Raw genomic sequence first — 18,989 nt, 5'->3', positions numbered from 1 at the left:
TCATGAACTCCTTATTGCCAAATTCAGACATAAATTGAAGAAAGTAGGGAAAACCATTAGACCGTTCAGATATGACTTACATCAAATCCCCTATGATTATACAGTGGAAGTGAGAAATAGATTTAAGGGACTAGATCTGATAGACAGTGCATGATGAACTATGGACGGAAGTTCGTGACATTGTACAGGAGACAGGGATCAAGGCCATCCCCATGGAAAAGAAATGCAAAAAAGCAAAATGGCTGTCTGAGGAGGCCTTGCAAATAGCTGTGAAAAGAAGAGAAGTGAAAAGCAAAGTAGAAAAGGAAAGATATTCCCATTTGAATGCAGAGTTCCAAAGAATAGTAAGGAGAGATAAGAAAACCTTCCTCAGTGATCAATGCAAAGAAATAGAAGAAAACAACAGAATGGGAAAGACTAGAGATCTCTTCAAGAAAATTAGAGATACCAAGGGAATATTTCATGCAAAGATGGGCTCGATAAAGGACAGAAATGGTATGGACCTAACAAAAGCAGAAGATATTAAGAAGAGGTGGCAAGAATACACAGAAGAACTGTACAAAACAGATCTTCATGACCCAGATAATCACGATGGTGTGATCACTGACCTAGAGCCAGACATCCTGGAATGTGAAGTCAAGTGGGCCTTAGAAAGCATCACTACGAACAAAGCTAGTGGAGATGATGGAATTCCAGTTGAGCTATTCCAAATCCTGAAAGATGATGCTGTGAGAGGGCTGCACTCAATATGCCAGCAAATTTGGAAAACTCAGCAGTGGCCACAGGACTGGAAAAGATGAGTTTTCATTCCAACTCCAAAGAAAGGCAATGCCAAAGAATGCTCAAACTACCGCACAATTGCACTCATCTCACACACTAGTAAGGTAATGCTCAAAATTCTCCAAGCCAGGCTTCAGCAATACGTGAACTGTGAACTTCCAGATGTTCAAGCTGGTTTTAGAAAAGGCAGAGGAAACAGAGATCAAATTGCCAACATCCGCTGGTTCATGGGAAAAGGAAGAGCGTTCCAGAAACACATCTGTTTCTGCTTTATTGACTATGCCAAAGCCTTTGACTGTGTGGATCACAATAAACTGTGGAAAATTCTTCAAGAGATGGGAATATTAGACCACCTGACCTGTCTCTTGAGAAACCTACATGCAGGTCAGGAAGCAACAATTAGAACTGGACATGGAACAACAGATCAGATCAGATCAGATCAATCACTCAGTCGTGTCTGACTCTTTGGGACCCCATGAATCGCAGCACGCCAGGCCTCCCTGTCCATCACCAACTCCCAGAGTTCACCCAGACTCATGTCCATCGGGTCAGTGATGCCATCCAGCCATCTCATCCTCTGTCGCATTACCAGCCTCAAAAGACAACATTGTGCGTTATCATTATTTTATGGCTGAGGATAAGATATCAGTATTTTACTGCAATTTTTATCAAGCCCTGGGATAAAAAGGGAGTAAAGTCAGATTTTAATGTAAACATTGAATCTCCTTTTATAGGGCACCTAGACAGTATTCTCTCCTGCCAATCCAAACTTCATGCAAGGGTGAATTTGGGGAAAATGTAACTCTCACCTACATAAGAGTTTATTGAAAAGTTCATAGTAATTTCTAGTTCCATCGATGTGACTGCAAATGACATTATATCATTCTTTTCTAAAATTGCTGAGTAATATTTCATTGTATATATCTACCGCACCTTCTTTATCCACTCATTTGTCGATGGATATTTAGATTGCTAGAGCCAGAGACTGTCATACTGAGTGAAGTAAGTCAAACAGAGAAAGACAAATATATGATATCACTTATATGTGGACTCTTTTAAAAAAAATAGTACAAATGCATTTATTTACAAAACAGAAATAGAGTCACAGATGTAGAAAAGAAACTTGTGGTTACCACGGGGTAAGGGTGGGAGGGATAAATCTGGAGATTGAGATTGACATATACACACTGTTATATAAAATAGATGACTAGTAAGGATCTACTGTATAGCACATCTGCTCAATATACTATCATTACAGGGAAAAGAATCTAAAAAAGAGCAGATGTATGTATGTGAATAACTGATTCACTTGATTGTACACCTGAAACTAACACAACATTGTAAATCAACTATATTCCAATTTAAAAATTTTAAATAAGAATTCAAAATTTAAAAAAAAATAAAGCTCTTTAGCTGGCATACAAAGACCAACTTAGCATTTGAGAACTGCTTTGGTCCTAAATTGTTCGACTGTACATAAGAGGGTTGGATTTGATGATAAATCAACCTTTCACAAATGTTTAGGATTTGAGACATATCGAAGAAGTTTTATTAAGCTATAAAAAAGGAAAACACCAAAAAGCAAACTCTCTTCCTTTTCTTCCCAGAGACCCCCTGGGCTCCCCTAGTGGCTCAAATGATAAAGAATCTGCCTACAATGCAGGAGACCTGGGTTCAATCCCTGGGTTGGGAAGAAACCCTGGAGGAGGGCATGGCAACCCACTCTAGTATTCTTGCCTGGAGAATCCCTGTGGACAGAGGAGCCTGGTGGGCTACAGTCCATAGGGTCACAAAGAGTTGGACATGACTGAGCAACTAAGCACAGCACAGCACACAGAGACCCCCTGATCACTGTACTCTTCTTTTTGGGTGTTCACAGTAGACACAATGGACAGTATGAGTGGCACCTGCTACATCAGTGATAGGAAAGAAGACTGAGTTGAAAGTGAAAGTGAAAAAGTAAAAGTGTTCGTCACTCAGTCGTGTCTGACTCTGCAACCCCATGGACGGTAGCCTGCTAGGTTTCTCGGTCCATGGATCTCTCCACGCAAGAATACTTGAGTGGGTAGCCATTCCCTTCTCCAGGGGATCTTCCCAACCCAGGGATTAAACCCATATCTCCTACATTGCAGGCTGATTCTTAACTGTCTGGGGATCCCAGAAAGTATCAGTTTTGACAATTCAAGGCACTTGTCTCTCTTGTCTTTGATCTCAAATTTTGCTTCACTGTCAACCTGCTCCTTCATTCTTATAATTTATAACCTCTGGATCTCTAAGAGAGTATAGTGTTAGGGTGCTGATTAGAAAACAAGAAACAGTATAAAGGTATATGTTAGGAAGTTTGGAAGAGACTTCTCAGTCTCTGCTTCAACTCTCTGAAGTGTACGTAAACGGAGTGCACAAGTTCAGTGCATGGGCTTCAGAAACCCACAATTTAACTTTGAATCTTATGCTCTATTTATTATCTGAACCACACTGGACAAGCTCTTAATATCTTTGAGCCTGAAACTGGTCATCAAAATTGATATATAATTGATACAACTGCCTAAGTAAGAATGAAACAAAAGAAGTAAAAAGCATGTGATTAAATGTTCCCTGGATGCATTTGCATTACAATAATGACAGAGTAAATTTTAGGTATTGCTTTATTATTATTATCCTTGAGTTTAAGTACCAATTACTCAATCAAAATATTCTGTGATCTGAGGTTTGATTTTTCCCAGATCCTGAAAGAACATTTTGTGAGATAGTTCTTGTCCTTATGCAAATAGATTCTGAATGCCTCCAGGGAAAACTGAGTCTTATTCATATCCAATTTCTCAGCACCTCTCTTTGCTTGGCACAGAATAGGCTACAAGAACAAAAATCTCTGTTAAGTAGTTCTCAGAAACACAATGTAGGCAATAAGGCTAAGGCTTCCATATGCTGGGTCATTCCTGCCTGTCCCTTCATTACTTCCTATAGCTTCCTGTTGTTGTTGTACAGTTGCTAAGTTGTGTCCAACTCTTTGTGACCCCATGGACGGCAGCACAATGTCTTACAGGACTAGACAAAACATAAACCAGTACTTGTATGCTTCTGTGTCACTTTCTAAGGGACCTATCATTTTCCATTTAATAAAATCTACAACACTCAATTATTTTTCTTTAAAAAAATTATTTATTTTAAATGAAACAAAGATGAATTTTTAAATTTTTTTAAATTTATTTATTTTTTAATTGAAGGATAATTGCTTTACAGAATTTTGTTGTTTTTCTGTCAAACATCAACATGAATCAGCCATAGGTATACATATGTCCCCTCCTGTTTGAGCATCTCTCCCATCTCCCTCCCCATCCCACCCCTCTAGGTTGATACAGAGCCCCTGTTTGAGTTCCCTGAGATAAAACAAAACACAAATTCCCATTAGCTGTCTATTTTACATATGGTAATGAAGTTTCCATGTTACTCTCCATACATCTCACCCACTCCTCCCCTCTCCCCATGACCATAAGTCTGTCCTCCATGTCTGAAACAAAGATGAATATTTTTAATGGTTAAAGGTACAATTCACAAAGATAGACATCATATACCATTAGACACCTTAACAATAAAGAAACATAAAGCAAAAATCAGAAAAAATATAAGGGAAAGAAAAAATACATAATCATAGTAAGACATATTAACATTTCTCTGACAATATTTTATCAAATGCAGAAAAAGTAAGAATAGGAGCATCTTGAGTTATGTCATTAATAATTAAAATATAATAAATTTATATTTAATTAATTTATATTAATCATATCCTACACAAATATATTTAAATTTTGTATCTCATACGTTGTTATTAGATGTCCATAGAACACTTAGAAAACTGGCAAAAAGAAAAACATTCAAAAAGTAGAATTCTTTTTTGTGTACAACACCATTATTTAAACAAGTAGTGAATCATAAAAATTTTTTAACTTTATTATTATTTTTAATTGGAGGGTAATTACTTTTCAATGTTGTGATGGTTTCTGCCATATATCAACATGAGTCGGCCATAGGTATACATGTATCCGCTCCCTTTGGAACCCCCTCCCACTTCCCTCCGTATCACATCCCTCTAGGTTATCACAGAGCACTGGCTGTGACAACATAAAAGTTTTTTTTTAAAGCAGAATCAGTTAAAGAACAAGGAAAGCTAATTTTATTGGGTGGACTGAGACACATATTAGGATTCCATTCATTCTGTAGATGAATTCCCTGGGACATGACAGGCTTCTCTCTCTCTCTCATATAATAGACTGTAAGATCATTAAAATTTTATTAGGATTGCATTTCATCAATAAGATAAATAGCCCAATAATGATTCAACTTCTGATGTAAAAGCCATGACTGGGGACTTCCCTGGTGGCCCAGTGCTTAAGACTTTACCTTCCAATGCACAAGGTTTGGGTTCAATCCCTGGTTGGGGAGCTAAGATTCCACATGTTTCATGGCCAAAAAACTAGAGCAGAAACAATACTGTAACAACAACAACAAAAAGACCTTAAAAATGGCCCACATAAAAAAACTTTAAAAAAAATTAAATAACTGTAACTGAATATTTCTTAAGTACTGACCACTCTTATGTGCCACTACTGAGGATTAAGGAGATTGGCCCCAAAATGTGCTGCAATGGTTTATTGATTAGTTTCTACAGAAGTTACTTGAGAAGCAGCCAGTGCAAGAGGAAATTCCTTTGTCTCCTGGAAAAGTAGGGAATAAATCTCTGACAAGAAAGGGGCACTCCTGCATCAGAAGTGGGAAGGACCTCCTTATGATCAAAGATAGGGAATTCAGAGCCTAGAAGCCTGCATTTGTTGTTGTTTGATCGCTCAGTCATGTCTGACTTTTTTAACCCCAAGGACTGCAGCACACCAGGCTTCTTTGTCCTTGACTATTTCTTGGAGTTTGCTCAAACTCATGTCTATCGAGTCACTGATGCCATCCAACCATCTCATCCTCTGTCGTCCCCTTCTCCCGCTGCCTTCAATCTTTCCCAGCATCAGGATCTTTCCCAATGAGTCAGTTCTTCACATCAGGTGGCCAAAGTATTGGAGCTTTGGCTTCAGCATCAGTCCTTCCAGTGAAAATTCAGGGTTAATTTCCTTTAGAACTGACTGGTTTAGTCTCCTTGCTGTCCAAGGGACTCTCAAGAGTCTTCTGCAGCACCACAGTTCGAATGCATCAAATCTTTGGCGCTCAGCCTTTTTTATGGTCCGACTCTCACATCCATACTTGAAATGGGCACTCCTGCATCAGGAATGGAAAGACCCCCTTATGATCAATTATAGGGAATTTGGAGATTAGAAGCCAGTGTTCAATTCAGTTCAGTTCAGTCACTCAGTCATGTCCGACTCTTTGTGAAGCCAATGTAAACAAATCTTATTTTTCCTTTTATTTACCACCCCAAGCCTAAATCTGTTTATATTCTTCATTCATGAAATACCAAAAGCCTACATGTCTTTCTCCTGTCAATTCCTCATCAACTTACTGTTTCTTTGCCTAAAAGAGATAATAGCTGCCTGCTTTGGCCACTTCTTAGGTCTTATTTTAATAAGACCTCCATGTGTAAGAATTCAAATTTGTTTCTTTTTCTCCTGTTGTCTTGCATCAATTTTGTTATTATTCCAGCCACAAGAACTCTAGAGGGGTAGAAGAGGAAATTTCCCCTTCCTCCACACCACACACATCCTACAAATGGGTGTTATTGGCCCTACTTCAGTGTGAGGGATACAAGTGCAGAGAAATGGGGAGATTTACACACACTGCACATTAAGTGGGTGAAACATGTGGAACTCAGACAAAGGCCTCCTAATTCCCACCCCAAGGCTCTGTCTCACCAGATTATTTTCTTTTAAAACCTATGTTAGTCCCAGATGATCAAATAGAAGTAAAACCATGAATTCCTTCTTTTGAGATGTGGTGAGTTCATAGGTAAATTAGCAGAATGGACCAAACTGCTTGCAAGGGATCTTTACTGTATGAATATTACAGATGATGGGCTTGTCTATGGATAGGAATGAATTTTCCAGCCCATTTTGTAAATCTGAGTGATAATAGTTATAATAATATCATTCCTTGTGCTCAGTTGCTCAGTCATGTCGGACTCTTAACGACCCCATGGACCATAGCCTACAAGGCTCCTCTGTCCATGGAATTTTTCAGGCAAGAATACTAGAGTGGGTTGCCATTTCCTCCTCCAGAGGATCTTCCCGACCCAGTAATCAAATCCCAGTCTCCTGCATCTTCTGCATTGGCAGGCAGATTCTTTACCACCTGCGCCACCAAGGAAGCCCCATTATTCCCTATGCTGCTGCTGCTAAGTCACTTCAGTCGTGTCCTACTCTGTGTGACCCCATGGATGCAGCCTACCAGGCTTCTCTGTCCATGGGATTCTCCAGGCAAGAACACTGGAGTGGGTTGCCATTTCCTTTTCCAGTGCATGAAAATGGGAAGTGAAGGTGAAGTTGCTCAGTTGTGTCTAACTCTTAGTGACCCCATGGACTGCAGCCTACCAGGCTCCTCCATCCATGGGATTTTCCAGGCAACAGTACTGGAGTGGGGTGCCATTGCCTTCTCCCATCATTCCCTATATAAGGTGCTAAATTTCATGTGACTCTATCATGAAAAGACTATTCCTAGTCAGCCTTCAAGGATCTTTCTAGTTTTACACCTTGAAAATCAGACCATGTGGTTGATTTTGTCCGATTTTTCCATTAGCATAACTTGTAGAGATAGTTATAGAAAAATTTAATGTTTCAATTTTTTAAATGGATGCAATACTGTTGAATGCATATATCTTTTGGAAATTCTCACTAGTGTAATATACAGAGGATTGCAAGAATTTTCAGAACTGTATCATAATAAAATTTTTTTAAATATTTGTGAATTATTAAATCCAAAGTATGGACACTTATCTGTATGCCCCTTCAATTGTTCTGTTTATTCAATACTCTTATTTTTCAAAGGTGTCCCCTCTACATGGAACCACAGAATCTAACAGGTGTCTCAGAATTCCTCCTCCTGGGCCTCTCAGGTTATCCAGACCCGCAGCCCCTTCTCTTTGGGCTCTTCCTGTCCATGTACTTGGTCACTGTGCTTGGGAAACTACTCATCATTCTGGCTGTCACCTTTGACCCCCACCTCCACACACCCATTTACTTCTTCCTCTCCAACCTGTCCTTGGCTGACATCAGTTTCAACACCACCACTGTCCCCAAGATGCTAGTGAACCTCCAGACACAGCAAATCCATCACCTATGCAGGCTGCCTAGCTGGGGTGACCGTCTTTTCTCTTTTTGTATGTTTAGAGAGTCTCCTTCTGACAGTGATGGCCTATGACCAGTTGGTGGCCATCTGTCACCCCCTATACTACCTGTTCATCATGAACCCCCGCCTCTGTGGCTTCTTGGTCCTGGTGTCATTTTCCATCAGACTTTTGAACTCCCAGCTTCACTACTTGATGATGTCAGAGCTTACCTCTGTGCAGAAGTGGAAATGCCTCATTTCTTCTGTGACCCTTCTAAACTCCTCAATCTTGCCTGTTCTGAAAACTCCATCAATATCATATTAATTTATTTCAACAGTACCATTGTCGGTGGGATTCCACTTTCAGGAACCCTTTACTCTTATTCTCAAATTGTTTCCTCAATTCTGAGAGTCTCCTCATCAGGTGGGAAGTACAAAGCCTTATCTACCTGTGATTCTCACCTGTCAGTTGTTTGTTTGTTTTATGGAACAGGCCTTGGGGTGTAACTCAGCTCAGCCATCTCACAATTTCCCAGGAAGAGTGCAGTGGCCTCAGTGATGTACACTGTGGTCACCCCTATGCTGAACACTTTCACCTACAGTCTAAGGAACAAGGACATCAAAAGGGTCCCCTTGAGGATTATCAGAAGAATAGCCTAATCCCAACCCCTGTTTTTCGGTTCATGGGAGTACAAAATACAACAAAATCAAACAATAAGTGGTTGGAATAAGTGATTCCGAATCTGAAGTCACTTACTGTAAATGTACCTATCTGGCTCTCTACTTTATGTTTACACAATTTTTCCTCTTTGTAGCATAGCTCTAATGGAATTGGGAGATTAGCTGGATGGCCCATGTGAATTACAACCCTTATGGGACTTTGCATATCACATCATATAGCCATATCTCTTTCCTTGTGTATTACTCAAGACTCTTGGTCACAAGCAATCTTGTTTCTATCATCACAAAATAAATACAGCTCTCTCTTTTTCTTGTTTTGCATTGTTTCTATAACTTTCCTATGATTATTCCCTATGTGTTAAGTGGATCTAAACCCTACCTTAATGACCAAGACACCTAGTATATTCTTGTTCCTTAGTGATTTTTGAGTAAATAGAGTGGATATTTGATTTCTAAACTGGAGTATTTTGAAACTGAAATAGGACACTATGAATATTAAGTTTGAATAAACACTTATCAACTGGGTTTTTCCTGGGAAAAGTGGGGTGTATGTTTCCCAAGGAGTAGATCAGAGGATATCTACCAAAGCAAAGTCAGTTCCCAGTCTTGCTGATAATTCTCCTTCCCATTCCATCTAACTTCTTCCCAATCATATTAAATAGCAAGACACAAAGAGACAAAATTGAATGATTTGACACCTAAAGTAATCAAAGTCATAGAGACAGTGGGTAGGATGATAGTTACCAGAGACTTTGGAAAGAAGAATGGGGAATTAGTTTAGTGGAAATAGAGTTTCACTTGGGGGAGATAAAAAGTTCTGGAGATGGATAGTGGTGTGTGCGTGCGTGCTCAGTTGTTCAGTCATGTCTGACTCTTTGCAACCCCATGGACTGTAGTCCATCTGGCTCCTCTCTCCCTGGGATTTCCCGGGCAAGATTATGGGAGTGGGTTGCATTTTCCTCCTTCAGGGGATGTTCCTGATCCAGGGATCAAACACATGTCTCCTGCATCTCCTGTCTTACAAGCAGATTCTTTACCACTGAGCCACAAATGTTCCTGAATTGGACACTTAAGATGTCTAAGAGGGTAAGAAAATAATAGCAAATGCAACAACTGACAAAGGATTAATTTCCAAAATATACAAGCAGTTCATATAACTCAATACAAGGAAAACAAACAACCCAATCAAAAAGTGGGGGAAAGACCTAAACAGACATTTCTCCAAAGAAGACATACAGATGGCTAGCAAATACATGAAAAGATGTTCAACATTGCTCATTAGAGAAATGCAAATTGCAACCACAATGAGATATCACCTCATACCAATCAGAATGGCCATGATCATTTATTGTTTCTACAAACAATAAATTCTGGAGAGGGTGTGGAGGAAAAGGAACGCTCTTGCACTCTTGGTGGGAATATTAATTGATATGGCCATTATAGAAGACGGTATGGAGAATCCTTAAAAAATTGGGATAAAACCACCATATGACCCAGCAATCCCACTCCTAGGCATATACTCTGAGGAAACCAAAATTGAAAAAGACACATGTATCCCATTGTTCATTGCAGCACTATTTATAATAGCTATAATATAGAAGCAACATAGATGCCCATCAGCAGATGAATGGATAAAGAAGTTGTGGTACACAATGGAATATTACTCAGCCATAAAAACAAGCACATTTGGTGAAAGTGGGCACCCCTGTCTTGTTCCTGACTTTAGAGGAAATGCTTTCAATTTTTCACCATTGAGGATAATGTTTGCTGTGGGTTTGTCATATATAGCTTTTATTATGTTGAGGTATGTTCTTTCTATTCCTGCTTTCTGGAGAGTTTTTATCATAAATGGATGTTGAATTTTGTCAAAGGCTTTCTCTGCATCTATTGAGATGATCATATGGTTTTTATTTTTCAATTTGTTAATGTGGTGTATTACATTGATTGATCTGTGGATATTGAAGAATCCTTGCATCCCTGGGATAAAGCCCACTTGGTCATGGTGTATGATCTTTTTAATGTGTTGTTGGATTCTGATTGCTAGAATTTTGTTAAGGATTTTTGCATCTATGTTCATCAGTGATATTGGCCTGTAGTGTTCTTTTTTTGTGGGATCTTTGTCAGGTTTTGGTATTAGGGTGATAGTGGCCTCATAGAATGAGTTTGGAAGTTTACCATCCTCTGCAATTTTCTGGAAGAGTTTGAGCAGGATAGGCGTTAGCTCTTCTCTAAATTTTTGGTAGAATTCAGCTGTGAAGCCGTCTGGACCTGGGCTTTTGTTTGCTGGAAGATTTCTGATTACAGTTTCAATTTCCGTGCTTGTGATGGGTCTGTTAAGATTTTCTATTTCTTCCTGGTCGAGCTTTGGAAAGTTGTACTTTTCTAAGAATTTGTCCATTTCTTCCACGTTGTCCATTTTATTGGCATATAATTGTTGATAGTAGTCTCTTATGATCCTTTGTATTTCTGTGTTGTCTGTTGTGATCTCTCCATTTTCATTTCTAATTTTATTGATTTGATTTTTCTCCCTTTGTTTCTTGATGAGTTTGGCTAATGGTTCGTCAATTTTATTTATCCTTTCAAAAAACCAGCTTTTGGTTTTGTTGATTTTGGCTATGATCTCTTTTGTTTCTTTTGCATTTATTTCTGCTCTAAGTTTTAAGATTTCTTTCCTTCTACTAACCCTGGGGTTCTTCATTTCTTCCTTTTCTAGTTGCTTTAGGTGTAGAGTTAGGTTATTTATTTGACTTTTTTCTTGGAGAGAGGGAGAGGGTGGGTAGATTTGGGAGAATGGCATTGAAACATGTAAAATATCATGTATGAAACGAGTTGCCAGTCCAGGTTCGATGCACGATACTGGATGCTTGGGGCTGGTGCAATGGAACGACCCAGAGGGATGGAATGGGGAGGGAGGAGGGAGGAGGGTTCAGGATGGGGAACACATGTATACCTGTGGCAGATTCATTTTGATATTTGGCAAAACTAATACAATTATGTAAAGTTTAAAAATAAAATAAAATTTAAAAAATGTATTAAAACAGTAAAAAAAAAAAAAAAAAAAAAAAACAAAAAAAACCCAAACACATTTGAGTCAGATCTGATGAGGTGGATGAACCTACAACCTATTATACAGAGTGTGAAGTAAGTCAGAAAGAGAAAGATACATATCATATTCTAATGCACATATACAGAATCTAGAAAAATTGTGCTGAAAAATTTATTTACAAGGAAGCAATGGAGAAACAGACATAGAGAATAGACTTATGGAGATGGGGAGAGGGGAAGAGAGGGTAAGATGTATGGAAAGAGTAACATGGAAACTTACATTACTATATGTAAAATAGACAGTCAATGGGAATTTTCTGTATGGCTCAGGAAACTTAAACTCTGTATCAACCTAGAGGGGTGGGTTGGGAGGCAGATGGGAAGGAGGTTCAAAAGGGAGGGGATATATGTATACCTGTGGCTGATTCATGTTGAGGTTTGACAGAAAACAACAAAATTCTGTAAAGCAATTATCCTTCAATTAAAAAAAAAAGATAAAATGGCTAAGAGGGTAAATTTTATGTTGTTATGTTATCCTGTCAGGCATGACGGACATATTACTCCAATGGGTGTTACTCAGCTGTCAGCAATCAACTCCGAGAGGGATCAGCCTCAGCTACAGAGCATCACTAGGCAGCCCAATTCAATGACTATATGATGAGGGTGTGTAAACATTTATCTCTTTTGCCCCAGTTCCAGCCAACTCTAAGGGATTGTCTTAGCTCCAGAGCTCCCTGGGGGTTTTCAAAGGCCTGTGATGAGTTTGAACTTGACTATTTTTTCCAATGTCTTTTCTGGCTACAAGTTGAGTTCAGTTCAGTCACTCACTCGTGTTCAACTCTTTATGACCCCATGAACTGCAGCATGCCAGGTCTCCCTGTCCATTACCAACTTCCAGAGTTTACCCAAACTCATGTCCATATGGTCGGTGATACCATCCAGCCATCTCATCCTCTGTCGTCCCCTTCTCCTCCTGCCCCCAATCCTTCCCAGCATCAGGGTCTTTTCCAATGAGTCAACTCTTCACATGAGGTGGCCAAAGTATTGGAGTTTCAACTTCAACATCAGTCCTTCCAATGAACACCCAGGACTGACTTCCTTTAGGATGGACTGGTTGGATCTCCTTGCAGTCCAAGGGACTCTTGAGTTTTCTCCAACACCACAGTTCAAAAGCATCAATTCTTCGGCACTCAGCTTTCTTCACAGTCCTACTCTTACATCCATACGTGACTACTGGAAAAAACATAACCTTGACCAGACGGGCCTTTGTTGACAAAGTAATGTCTCTGCTTTTTAATATGCTATCTAGTATGGTCAGAACTTTCCTTCCAAGGAGCAAGTGTCTTTTAATTTCATGGCTGCAGTCACCATCTGCGTGATTTTGGAGCCCCCAAAAAATAAAGTCAGCCACTGTTTCCCCATCTATTTCCCATGAAGTGCTGGGACCAGATGCCATGATCTTCGTTTTCTGAATGTTCAGCTTTGAGCAAACTTTTTCATTTTCCTCTTCTACTTTCATCAAAAGGCTCTTTAGTTCCTCTTCACTTTCTGCCATAGGGTGGTGTCATCTGCATATCTGAGGTTATTGATATTTCTCCCGGAAATCTTGATGCCAGCTTGTGCTTCCTCCAGCCCAGCATCTCTCATGATGTACTCTGCATATAAGTTAAATAAGCAGGGTGATAATATCCAGCCTTGATGTACTCCTTTTCCTATTTGGAACCAGTCTGTTGTTCCGTGTCCAGTTCTAACTGTTGCTTCCTGACCTGCATATAGATTTCTTAAGAGGCAGGTCAAGTTGTCTGATATTCCCATCTCTTGAAGAATTTTCCACAGTTTATTGTGATCCACACAGTCAAAGGCTTTGGCATAGTCAATAAAGCAGAAATAGATGTTTTTCTGGAACTCTATTCCTTTTTTCATGATCCAGCAGATGTTGGCAATTTGATCTCTGGTTCCTCTGCCTTTTCAAAAACCAGCTTGAACATCAGGAAGTTCATGGTTCACATATTGCTGAAGCCTGGCTTGGAGAATTTTGAGCATTATTTTACTAGCATGTGAGATGAGTGCAATTGTGTGGTAGTTTGAGCATTCTTTGGCAATGCCTTTCTTTGGGATTGGGATGAAATCCATCACCTCCACTAGCTTTGTTCATAGTGATGCTTTCTAAGGCCTACTTGACTTCACATTCCAGGATGTCTGGCTCTAGGTCAGTGATCATACCATCGTGATTATCTGGGTCATGAAGATCTTTTTTGTATAGTTCTTCTGTGTATTCTTTCCACCTCTTCTTAATATCTTCTGCGTCTGTTAGGTCCATACCATTTCTGTCCTTTATCGAGCCCATCTTTGCATGAAATATTCCCTTGGTATCTCTAATTTTCTTGAAGACATCTCTAGTCTTTCCCATTCTGTTGTTTTCCTCTATTTCTTTGCATTGATCACTGAGGAAGGCTTTCCTATCTCTCCTTACTATTCTTTGGAACTCTGCATTCACATGGGAATATCTTTCCTTTTCTCCTTTGCTTTTCACTTCTCTTCTTTTCACAACTATTTGTAAGGCCTCCTCAGACAGCCATTTTGCTTTTTTACATTTCTTTTCCATGGGGATGGTCTCGATTCCTGTCTCCTGTACAATGTCACGAACCTCCATCCATAGTCTATCAGGCACTCTATCAGACCTAGTCCCTTAAATCTATTTCTCACTTCCATTGTATAATCATAAGGGATTTGATTTAGGTCATACCTGAATGGTCTAGTGGTTTTCCTTACTTTCTTCAATTTAAGAAAGAAATTGGCTACAAACATTTTGCCAAACTGCGATGTCTGATAAAACAGTCCTCACAAGCCTGTCTTCATTTCAGACACCAGCACAAGTTCCCAGGTTCCCAGGGGGACCCTCACTTCAGGTCAGCCAGCTACAAATTCGAGGACTTTCTTATATTCAGTAATTTCCTAGAATGTTCAAATTAAGGAGAATCCCTCTGGTTTAATAGTACACCAGAAACTTACAGAACTCAGGAAAGTTCTTGGCTCAGATGGTATAGAATCTTTCTGCAATGTAGGAAACCTGAGATCAATCTCTAGATAAGGAAGATCTCCTGGAGAAGGGAATGGCAACCCACTCCAGTATTTTTGCCTGGAGAAGTCATAGACAGAGGAGGCTGGTGGGCTACAGTCCATGGGGTCACAAACAGTTGGACACAACTGAGTGACTAACACTCTATGATTATATCTTTTTTAATAGTCAAGGACACAAATTAAATCAGATGAAAGATACAACATAGACCAGATCTGGAAAGTTGCATAGGTAAAGCTTCTTGGTTTCCTCTTTCCATGGAGTCCAGATCCATTACCTCCTCCTAGCTACAATATATGACAATAATACTAATATATATATATTGCTAACAACAGGCTGGTTCCAAATAGGAAAAGGAGTACGTCAAGGCTGTATATTATCACCCTGCTTATTTAACTTATATGCAGAGTACATCATGAGAAATGCTGGGCTGGAGGAAGCACAAGCTGAAATCAAGATTTCCGGGAGAAATATCAATAACCTCAGATATGCAGATGACACCACCCTCAGGGCAGAAAGTGAAGAGAAACTAAAAAGCCTCTTGATGAAAGTGAAAGAGGAGAGTGAAAAAGTTGGCATAAAGCTCAACATTCAGAAAACGAAGATCATGGCATCCGGTCCCATAACTTCATGGGAAATAGATGGGGAAACAGTGGAAACAGTGTCAGACTTTATTTTTTGGTGCTCCAAAATCACTGCAGATGGTGACTTCAGCCATGAAATTAAAAGACACTTACTCCTTGGAAGGAAAGTTATGACCAACCTAGATAGCATATTCAAAAGCAGAGACATTACTTTGCCAACAAAGGTCCGTGTAGTTAAGGCTATGGTTTTTCCAGTAGTCATGTATGGATGTGAGTGTAGGACTGTGAAGAAGGCTGAGTGCCAAAGAATTGATGCTTTTGAACTGTGGTGTTGGAGAAGATTCTTGAGAGTCCCTTGGACTGCAAGGAGATCCAACCAGTCCATTCTAAAGGAGATCAGCCCTGGGTGTTCTTTGAAAGGAATGATGCTAAAGCTGAAACTCCAGTACTTTGGCCACCTCTTGTGAAGAGTTGACTCATTGGAAAAGACTCTGATGCTGGGAGGGATTGGGGGCAGGAGGAGAAAGGGACGACAGAAGATGAGATGGCTGGATGGCATCACTGACTCAATGGACATGAGTTTGAGTGAACTCCAGGAGTTGGGGATGGACAGGGAGGCCTGGTGTGCTGCGATTCATGGGGTCGCAAAGAGTCGGACAAGACTGAGCGACTGAACTGAACTGAACTGAACTAGGTGGCTCACCTGAGCTTCAGTCTCTAGAATTTTTATTGAGGCCAATTCCATAAATGTTATTAGTTGAATTTTTGCCCATATGATTGAACACCATTTCCAGCTTCCTCCCCAAATGTTGGGTTGATAAACTTGAGAACACAGTTGTTTAGACATCTTGGTTTTCTTCTAGTTCATCAACCAGACCACATTCTTTTCAGCCTCTGGATCATTCATTTATTTCTCTCTGTCTCATCTCTCCTGAAACAAAAAATGGGAGGATTTTTTAAGCTGGGGGGAGCTAATGGAAAAGCACTGGAAGATGTTTGGGAAGTAAGGTGGGTTGATAGGATAGGCCATTTGTGTTTGCTAATTGCTGCTTTCCTTTTTGGGACCTCCCAGGTGGTGTTAGTGGTAAAGAAGCCACCTGCCAATAAAGAAGACAGGGGTTTGATCCCTGGGTCAGGAAGATCCCCTGGAGGAGGAAATGGCAACCCTTCTTGTCTAGAAATTCCCCATGAGAATCCCCAGGGACAGAGTAGCCTGGCAGGTTAGAGTCCATAGGGTCGCAAAGAGTCAGACATGACTGAAGTGACTTAGCACACATGCACGCTTTTCTTTTTAACTGGAGGATAATTGTTTTACAATGTGGTGTTGGTTTCTGCTGGACAACAAAGGGAGTCAGCCATAGCTGTACATATATCCCCTCCTTCTTGACCCTCCCTCCCCACCTCCCATCCTACTCTAGGTCTAGGTCATCACACAGTGCCAGGCTGGGCTCCCTGTGTCGTATATCAGCTTCCCACTAGCTTTCTATTTCACACATGATAGTGTATATATGTCAATGCTACTGCTTTGGTTGCTGCTTTTTTTTAATTTAGGCTCTTACATTCCCACAGAAGCAGGGAGACAAGGGAACTAATTTTCTTGATGATTAGATTTCAAAGAGAAGGCTTTGTGAAAATCATTCTTTGGCTGTAAAAAGGATGAGAGACTTGGAGAAGATTTATCTACATGTACTAATAAAAGAAGCAGACTGGACTTGCCTGGTGGTTCAGTGGTTAAGGCTCTGTGCTTCCACTGCAAGGGGCACGGGTTCAGTCCCTGGTCAGGGAACTAAGATTCCCACATGTCCATGGCGTGGCCAAAAAGAAAAGGAATAGAAAAAGAATTTAAAAGTTTTCTAATGTAAGTACTCTAAGAAAAGAGAGTGAGGACAGATTGGTAGAAACTCATTTAAGCTGAAGGGGAAACTTAAAGTAGTCTTAGTCAATGAATATCCAACATTTCCATTGTTGTTACAACTTTGCAATTCTTGGGGTTTTGATTGTGGTGTGGGAAGCTAACCTCCACACTGAGCAGGAGTTTTAAATTATGCTTACAAGTAAAATTATAAACTCAAATGTCGGTGTTAACAGTGAGAGGCAAGGCAATAAATCTGGAATGGTACAGTTACAGGTAAGCACACATCAGGAGCATTGTTAGATTTAGCTAACCAAAAATATCAAGAGCAAGTCAGCAAAAGGCAGAAGGAGATATATGTATACAAAAGCTGATCCACTTCATTGTTCAGCAGACTAACACAAGGGTGTAAAGCATCTATACCTCAATTAAAAAAACAAAATTGAAAAAGATGCATGTACCCCAATGTTCATTGCAGCACTGTTTATAATAGCTAAGACATGGAAGCAACCTAGATGTCCATTGACAGATGAATGGATAAAGAAGTTGTGGTACATATACAGAGTGGAATATTACTCAGTCATAAAGATGAACAAATTTCAGTCAGTTGTCATGAGGTAGATGAATCTAAAACTTGTTATACAGAGTGAAGTAAGTCAGAAAGAGAAAAACAAGTTTTGTATTATATATATATATATATATATATATATATATATATATATATAGTAGGAAAATGGTACTGATGAACCTATTTGCAGGGGAGGAATACAGACTCAGACATAGAGAACAGATTTATCTACACAGAAGGGAAAGGAGAGGGTGGGATGAATTGAGAGCAGCATTGAAACAGACACATTCTTCCCGCCCAAGATTGCTTTGGATATTCGAGGTTTTTTGTATTTCCATACAAACTGTGAAATTATTTGCTCTGCTACTGCTAAGTCACTTCAGTTGTGTCCAACTCTGTGCGACTCCATAGACGGCAGTCCACCAGGCTCCCCCGTCCCTGGGATTCTCCAGGCAAGAACACTGGAGTGGGTTGCCATTTCCTTCTCCAATGCATGAAAGTGAAAAGTGAAAGTAAGTCACTCAGTCGTATCCGACTCGTAGTGACCCCATGGACTGCAGCCTACCAGGCACCTCCGTCCATGGGATTTTCCAGGCAGGAGTACTAGCTCTGTGAAAAAGGCCCTTGGTAGCTTGATAGGGATTGCATTGAATCTATAGATTGCTTTGGGTAGTATACTCATTTTCACTATATTGATTCTTCCGATCCATGAACATGGTATATTTCTCCATCTATTAGTGTCCTCTTTGATTTCTTTCACCAGTGTTTTATAGTTTTCTATATATAGGTCTTTAGTTTCTTTAGGTAGATATATTCCTAAGTATTTTATTCTTTTCGTTGCAATGATGAATGGAATTGTTTCCTTAATTTCTCTTTCTATTTTCTCATTATTAGTGTATAGGAATGCAAGGGATTTATGTGTGTTGATTTTATATCCTGCAAATTTACTATATTCATTGATTAGGTCTAGTAATTTTCTGGTGGAGTCTTTAGGGTTTTCTATGTAGAGGATCATGTCATCTGCAAACAGTGAGAGTTTTACTTCTTCATTTCTAATTTTGATTCCTTTTATTTCTTTTTCTGCTCTGATTTCTGTGGCTAAAACTTCCAAAACTATGTTGAATAGTAGTGGTGAAAGTGGGC

At 39.7% G+C, this 18,989-nt stretch overlaps 1 pseudogene; it reads left to right on the top strand.

Annotated features, from left to right (window-relative positions):
* Positions 1–7,770: 7,770 nt before the first annotated feature.
* LOC129642019 (olfactory receptor 7E24-like) lies at positions 7,771–8,697 on the top strand (annotated as a pseudogene).
* The last annotated feature ends 10,292 nt before the right edge of the window (positions 8,698–18,989 follow it).

Source organism: Bubalus kerabau, chromosome 1, assembly GCF_029407905.1.
Source record: "Bubalus kerabau isolate K-KA32 ecotype Philippines breed swamp buffalo chromosome 1, PCC_UOA_SB_1v2, whole genome shotgun sequence".
Taxonomy (NCBI): domain Eukaryota; kingdom Metazoa; phylum Chordata; class Mammalia; order Artiodactyla; family Bovidae; genus Bubalus; species Bubalus kerabau.
This window is presented reverse-complemented; position numbering and strand designations above follow the sequence as displayed.